At 30.6% G+C, this 7,378-nt stretch overlaps 1 non-coding gene across 1 annotated transcript; it reads right to left on the bottom strand.

Moving 5' to 3' along the window:
• Positions 1–7,054: 7,054 nt before the first annotated feature.
• Positions 7,055–7,126, bottom strand: Trnae-cuc (transfer RNA glutamic acid (anticodon CUC)). The gene has a single exon. It is a non-coding gene; the product is annotated as a tRNA-Glu (tRNA).
• Between the last annotated feature and the right edge of the window lie 252 nt (positions 7,127–7,378).

The raw sequence follows: 7,378 nt of genomic DNA, 5'->3' as shown, positions 1-7,378 counted from the left end.
TTACATTCGATGTGAAGGGCGCCGTAGCTAGTAAAAAAAATAACTAGGTAAATAAACTATTATTACAGTTAGTTTTGCTATCTAACTCATAAAATCACAATATTGTTTTATTATTCAACACAACACTAGTAAATTACTAATGACCATATTATTCACCTTTCGATACAAGCCACGGCAAGGAAATAAAATATAATCTTATCACCATAACTTTAAGACTGACCTATAAGCCAGTGGTTTAATCAATTCAATATCAGTAGGTATTGTATCATTTCATTTGTAGGTAACTACCTGTTAAGTCACGATTTAACAAGCCGTTGAAATAGAAATCAATGTAAATAAAATGCATGACTAATGTTTGTTGGACGTATAAGAAACAGTTTCGTAATCAAAAGAAGAAATATTTTATGACTTATATATTCTGGGCATGGACTATTAAAAAAAGATGGACTCCGCGCCGTGATATTAGCAAGTGAAGCACTTTTATGCTAGTGTGTGTGCGGTTACGGGGGATAACAGTTACACAACTTTTTTCTCCCTTAAATAATCATATATCCACAAAAAAAATATAGTATTGTTTTTACACTTTTTCACAACGCACGACGGCCTTTAAATTATTTTATTACGACGCAAACTGATCTGACACAGACAATGGCAAATCTCATAATGACGGCCGATCGGCTTGTATTAGCGTTCATGTGTGCGTGGGTGTATATACACGTTTACCGGCTTGTTTTGGTGTTTCACTGTTATGTAAGGTGACACGGAGTCCTTCTTTTTAACTCGTCCCTGATTCTAGGATTGGTAATGATCACGAAAGACATAAGATATCTTAATTGCAAACTGTTATTAAAAATAATAAATATATTAAATATATTAAATGTACAAATAATTATAATGTCAAAAGGTTATAAATTATAATCGTAATGTGGATAGAAGTATAAACTACAAACAGTAAACTGGAAGTAAGTGTGGATAAAAATGTTCTAGATGTTATTATTAAGATTTCCACTACACAAGCATAAGTGAAAGTGAACAGTTAAGTTTTGAAAAATAGAATTATTCTCGTAAACTGTCCATTATTATCCATAACACAGGCTATATATGCTTAACTTGAGGCAAGATAATTTATGTAAAAAGTGTGTCAATATTATTTTTATTATTATTAAAACAAAATTCTAAGTACGTATAGTTTTTCTCTTATATCGAGTTGTTAGTAACACACCAAGTAAAAAAGTGACAATATCAGGGAGTAATCAACGCAGATACCATCAAGTTAGACTCACGATTTTTCGCTAACCTCGTTCAACACATAAATGGTATTATTAATGCTAGGAGAGTTAAATCATTGTGACCGCAAACCCAAGCGACAAAACCTGGTACTATTAATTGAAATTGAATGTGTGTCAAAAGTTTAGTAATCGTAATATGGATAGATGAAAACACTTCAAACAGTAAACTCGAAGCAATTATAAATAAAAATGTTCATGATGTTATTATTAAGATTTCTAATACACAATTAAGCAAGTGAAATATCCATTTCTAGTTGTTAGTAAAAGTCGAGGTAAGAAAGTGACAATTTAAGTAAGTAAGGAACGTTAACCATCTTGTTAAGACTCATGATTTTTCACTCACCTAGCTCAACACATAAATAATAATAATGCTAGGAGAGTTAAATCGTTTGGAGCGCAAACCCAAGCAACAAAACCAAGAACTAATAATTGAAACAGGAAACAAGCACAAAAACGCCTCTGGCACTAATCCCTGCATGTTTACCGAGCGGTCAAATTTCATCGTCGGTCCCTTTGAGCTCTTATATTATTTTCATTATGTTCCAACTGGGAATCCGTGTTATTGTTATTCTATCTTTGAGGTGTGGCAGCAGTTTTTTGTTTGCTCACATAATTTATTTAGGAGCTTGTTTTGCTCGGAGTTACGTATAATCCTCTCTGGCTGTCAATCCGTGCCGCCTACTGTGAATTGACAAGGATTTAAGAAAGTTTTGGAGACTGAATAGAATATTCTAAAATTCATTTTAAATTGTGCTGTAATACAAAAGCAATCGTTCAATGATAATTAATTTACTTACTTTTTTATTTCCAAAATCACGATTAAGTTTTACAACTAATATTGAACGGATCAAGAATCTGTTTTAATTAATTGTAACTCTTTGTCATATGTTTTAGTGTCGATCAACTTTTCAGTTACTACTGTATTCAAGTAACGTCTGGAAATACTCAAACTTTTTCTTCTTAACAATATGATATATCCAAATGTTTTGAGTTTTCTTGAGTGTAATTCCGCCAATTCTTCTTCAAACAATTCGACACGTGTTTCGCCTCTACACGCTCTCACACTCAAGAAAACTCAATTTGGATAATTATGGATTTCCACAAAATCAAGCCTACTTCAATAAAATATGATATGTATTCTTTATGTATTTGACAACAGTGAAGTATGTAACTCAAACCTGCAAATAAACTAGGCTGTCATAATATCGAAAAACAGTGTATTTTACATGATAATATAAAAGTTATTTATTTTTATTTCTTCATGGCAATTTAAATAACGATTACCTTACAATTTGCATGAAATTACTAAAACAATTGAATAAAAAGACAGAACTAAATAATTATGTTGTTGGAGAAATCTTTTAATTTTTTCCAATTAGCGTTTAAAAAATACTTGTTTCAGCATTGGCAAACAAATAATTTTATTTCGATCCATTATATTTACTAACTGAGGTGCTATAAGTGATTTAAAAAATAAGAATGATTATCTTATTGAAACTATTATAGTATAATATATTTGTTATCCTCCTGTATAATGCTATAGTAAAATTTATAGAGTAGGAACTATTTTTAAAGCTATCAAATATAAAATATAAACAACGATGAGGGAACAAGCATTCGATCCTAATGATGAGTGATATCCGCCGCTCATGCGATTCCATGACATGTGACATATTACTGTTTTCTGATGCTGTCAGTTATTATGGAGGCACCACTGGACGAAATTTCGATCCAGAATTTAATTATGCGTGAACGTACTACGATTAAAATTGCACCATGGACGCCATACATCTAAATGGTTTTCTGAATCTTCACTGATATCATTTACCCTTAAACTGAATACTTTTCTTGATTCTTGAACCTTGACTTGAAACATTTTCAACTCATTTAATTTAATAAGTAATTTGTATATCGTTAAAATATTCATACATTATCATTATATAACTATTCCGCAACAGCTCCACGAATGTTGGCAACAGCTTAAAGTAATCCGTCTGATTTATGTTTCCGTTTCAAAATTGCATTTGACGATAGATTAATAAGCTTGCCTAATGAATTAACCTTCGCTTTAATCTAAATGATTTATATCTTTCTTAATTATTTCATTTTAATTAAGAAAATTGTGTGTATTAATTATTATTATACAAAATTAACTTATAAAAGATCGATTGCCCAAAACGAACATCCTTTTTATGGAAATCAGTTTTTAAACAATGTATAATATGCTAACTTTACCTTATCTCATGCTATTACATCAAAATGCTACTTTTATTTAAAAATGAATCATGGTTCCGCATGAATCTGTGACTAAAATCCGATTTCGTTATCAGATTGTCAAGTCATTGGTGCAGGATGATTTTAGTAATAATATTCGACTTAATTTCTATACTATACTGACTCAAATGATACTTTCATTAATTATTTCATTATAAATTAATGTGTAATTGTGATGAAACTTGCATTCTGAAAAAAAATACACGTCTAAGAATTGCAATTGTACATCTTCACTTTAAAGATATTCTCCTTATAACCACCTGAAAAGAGAATGAGAGACAAATTATTTGATCTTAGTCGAAAAAAATATAAGAAACTTACTATAGAGTTATATTAAAAATATATTTTTGTCAAATAATAATACTCTTCGCTCCCAGGGTAACAACATGGGACCCGAACTTATTGAATGTTATTTTATATAATTCACTCCATCTAAATCGATATAAATAAAACATTTCATGATTCATCACAATACCGCATTGTGTCTAAATAGGGTCACATATTATAATTATCTTACCCTCATAAAATATTAACTACTCCACATCTTTTCTATTCTTTAATGTCTGAGGCGGCTACCGGTTTTTACCTTCTGATTGACGGCTGTCGGCTCCGCTTATATGGAGACAACCATAACTTTACTATTCACATCAACTTTATTACCATTAGATATGAGTTAATTTTGTTTGGCTGTTGTGATTTTATTTATTTCTCTGTTGGCATTCGCTGCGGCGCCGGCCGACATGACTTGATCTTAAGTATCATCCACTTATTTACTACGGGTTTCTATTCAATTTTAATCACAAACAGAACCATAATTATGGTACGGACATTCTAAAGAGTAATTTGATACGACACGATTGTTATCCAACATTTTGTCTGTCGGTCCGAATTTTTTTTTTCATCCACGCTCTCATATAGATCTTAGATTTAGCCGCATTATAGAATTCAAGTTTAATACTATTAAACTAGTTTTGAATTGAAAACAACTAATTCAATTCCAGTTAAAATACTTTTTTTCGGCTATAAAACCTTCTGACACAACTTTAAATTTTTTAACCAATTGTTCCGATTTGAACGAACGAGTTTCATTTTAGGTGGACGATCTTCTACATTTTAATTCCGCATACGAACGTGCAACTTTAGAATATGGTGGAGGAATAGATGTAAAAACACATAAATTATTCTGCAAATCTGATTAACTTTCAAGCACGGCAGAATCAATAACTTTTAACAATGACGTTATAGAACGTCATTGACTTTAAATAATTTTTTCTTTTTTGGTTCCAATGAGTTTGTATTAATTCTCATTATTTATTGAAGGGATGTTATATAATATGTAGGTGACATTTATTGAAAAAATCTTAAAAAATACCTACTTACATTTCATTCTTATAATCTTACAAATAAGAAAGAAGGAATTAAAATTTGAAAACAATTTTTTTTTATGAACGATGCGGGACTTAAACCCATGATTTTGTTTTCAAATTTTATTTGTGTATTAATCCCAGAAGTGAGGGTTATCACTTTAAAACATAATAAATTGTTTAGAAAGAATCAATGTAAAACAAAAAAAAAGATAAAATCTACTCAATCAAAAATGTATAATTATATAAAATGATTAAGTAACGAACATTAATTAATATTTGTGTTAAATAAACATCAATGTATTTCAGAGCTGGCCAGAAAAAAACTCGTTTGTCGGCAAGTAGGATTTCACGGACGATTTTTCACTCTTGATTAATGGTAATGAGTAGCAGTTTTATACCGAGTATGGGTTATTTATTACAATATTGTAATTTACACTGACCCATGCTCGCTTATCAATCTCAATCATAGGTCCTTTTAGATACGATGATTTTCATTATTTTTATATTAGACTGAGAAGCGCCTAAAGAATTAACTAACGCAGATTTTAAAGATTACCTATTGAATCTTTATTTATTTATTTATTAGGAAGCCAACGTGCATACAACTATCTTAATCTATAGATACATTTAAAAATTCTTTAATAATGTTGTATACTCCACTTACAGGCTAACTCGTCATGCTTAATAGTATTATATATATTCTTTTTTATACTAAAACTTAAGAAAACAATTTTTTGAAAAAATTTAACAAATTAAAGCCACAAGCAAAAGGCTGATAAAAAAATGTTCTTACTTAATAACCAAGAAAAACTAAAGAATAAAACAATAACTACGAACACTGACTAACCATCTTGCAGTACTTTCATAATTTTTTTGAGTTCTTTTTTAAAACATGGGGCAGAGTGCTGAAAAATATCTATACCAGCTCTTTTAACCAAGTTGTTGTCTTCTTTCTGAATATATATCTTATATTTTCAATTGCAGTGTAATATTTACATATAAATATAAAAATTGTCATTGTGAATGAATATAGGTACGATCTCTTCTTACTGTAACAGTTTTGGCTTTAGGATTTAAATAATATTCCATAGTTCAAAAAGGTGCACCATCTGTTGGTGCAGGCGTATGTTACAAAATTTTAAAGATGTCATTGAGTGTCAAGACGTAACGCACACATCTAATAGTTGTGGTATAAAAAATTGCTATTATTCTTAGGTAGTGTGTTATTTAGTTGGAACGCAGTGGAGACCTAAGGTAACCAATGATAATTTTATTTTAATCAATTTGTGATACATGTTTTGCTTCCTGCAGTTGTTCTGTATATCAACGTCATTTCACCATGTCAAATAACACACCACTGCGATAACACAAAGTACTTTTAAATACGGGTAACAAAGTTTCTTCCTCGCCTTAATTGGTGAGCGGTTCCTATCCTGGCAATTGCACCGTTATTAGTATTGGAAGAGTCCAAAATCTTGATAATTTAAAAAGTTAGTTAGTTAGTTCAACGATAGTTAGCTCAAAAGGTAGTTATTTAGTTCAACATTCGGTTCAGACACAATTTGAAAGTTGCTCAGGGTCTTTCTTTAACTAAAGGCCGTGTCTCCTCTGGTGTTCGTAGAAAGGAGAACTGATATGAGTATTCTATGGTAATATTCTTCAACTCTTCCAATTCTCCTCGGAATTGCTGCTACACAAAAGGTAGACCCTAAATTTTTATAGTGATGACGCTTCATGAGAGAGAGATACCTGGACGACGTCGTCGACGGACGATACAGTGGAAAACTCAGCAAAATGTGTTTTCCCAGAAATTAGACTTGACTAGTTCTCTCCAAAACGCATGAGTAGTAATGTTCATCAGAATCGTTATAGCCATTTTTCGGATACATAAATTATAGTTACAAGAATAATAGCTCAATTATTAGTAAAGATATTTTTTAATAAATCTTTATAGATAAAAGTATTTTGTGAAAACTATAATGACTCCAATAATCCGTTATTTATTACCTCCGATATTAGTAAACAACGCGGTTTAATTTAAACTACGTTCTGATAATTAGAAATCAAGAAATTAAAAAATATTTTGGAACTAAATTTTTATCGATATGCAACAAAAAAAAATAATTCCGGTACCGGGAATCGAACCCGAGCCTCCTGGGTGAGAGCCAGGTATCCTAGCCACTAGACCATACCGGAGTTGAATTATCATCTGAAATAGAACATACAACGGTGCCAAGAGATAAATATATCTTAATATCTGTTAGTAGTGTATCCCTAGCTTGAAGCAATTTTATATATTGGTTTCTGAATTCGTTTTCTGAATTGGTTTCTCAGTTTTTAAGGGAAACAAAAGATCCTCAACTCCATTTAAAAAATGTTTCCTTCCACCTTCAAAATTCATGCACATAGGTGAAATGTGGGAACATTTTATTATTAGGATTAGATCAT

Source organism: Leptidea sinapis, chromosome 37 (assembly GCF_905404315.1).
Source record: "Leptidea sinapis chromosome 37, ilLepSina1.1, whole genome shotgun sequence".
Classification (NCBI taxonomy): Eukaryota; Metazoa; Arthropoda; class Insecta; order Lepidoptera; family Pieridae; genus Leptidea; species Leptidea sinapis.
This window is presented reverse-complemented; position numbering and strand designations above follow the sequence as displayed.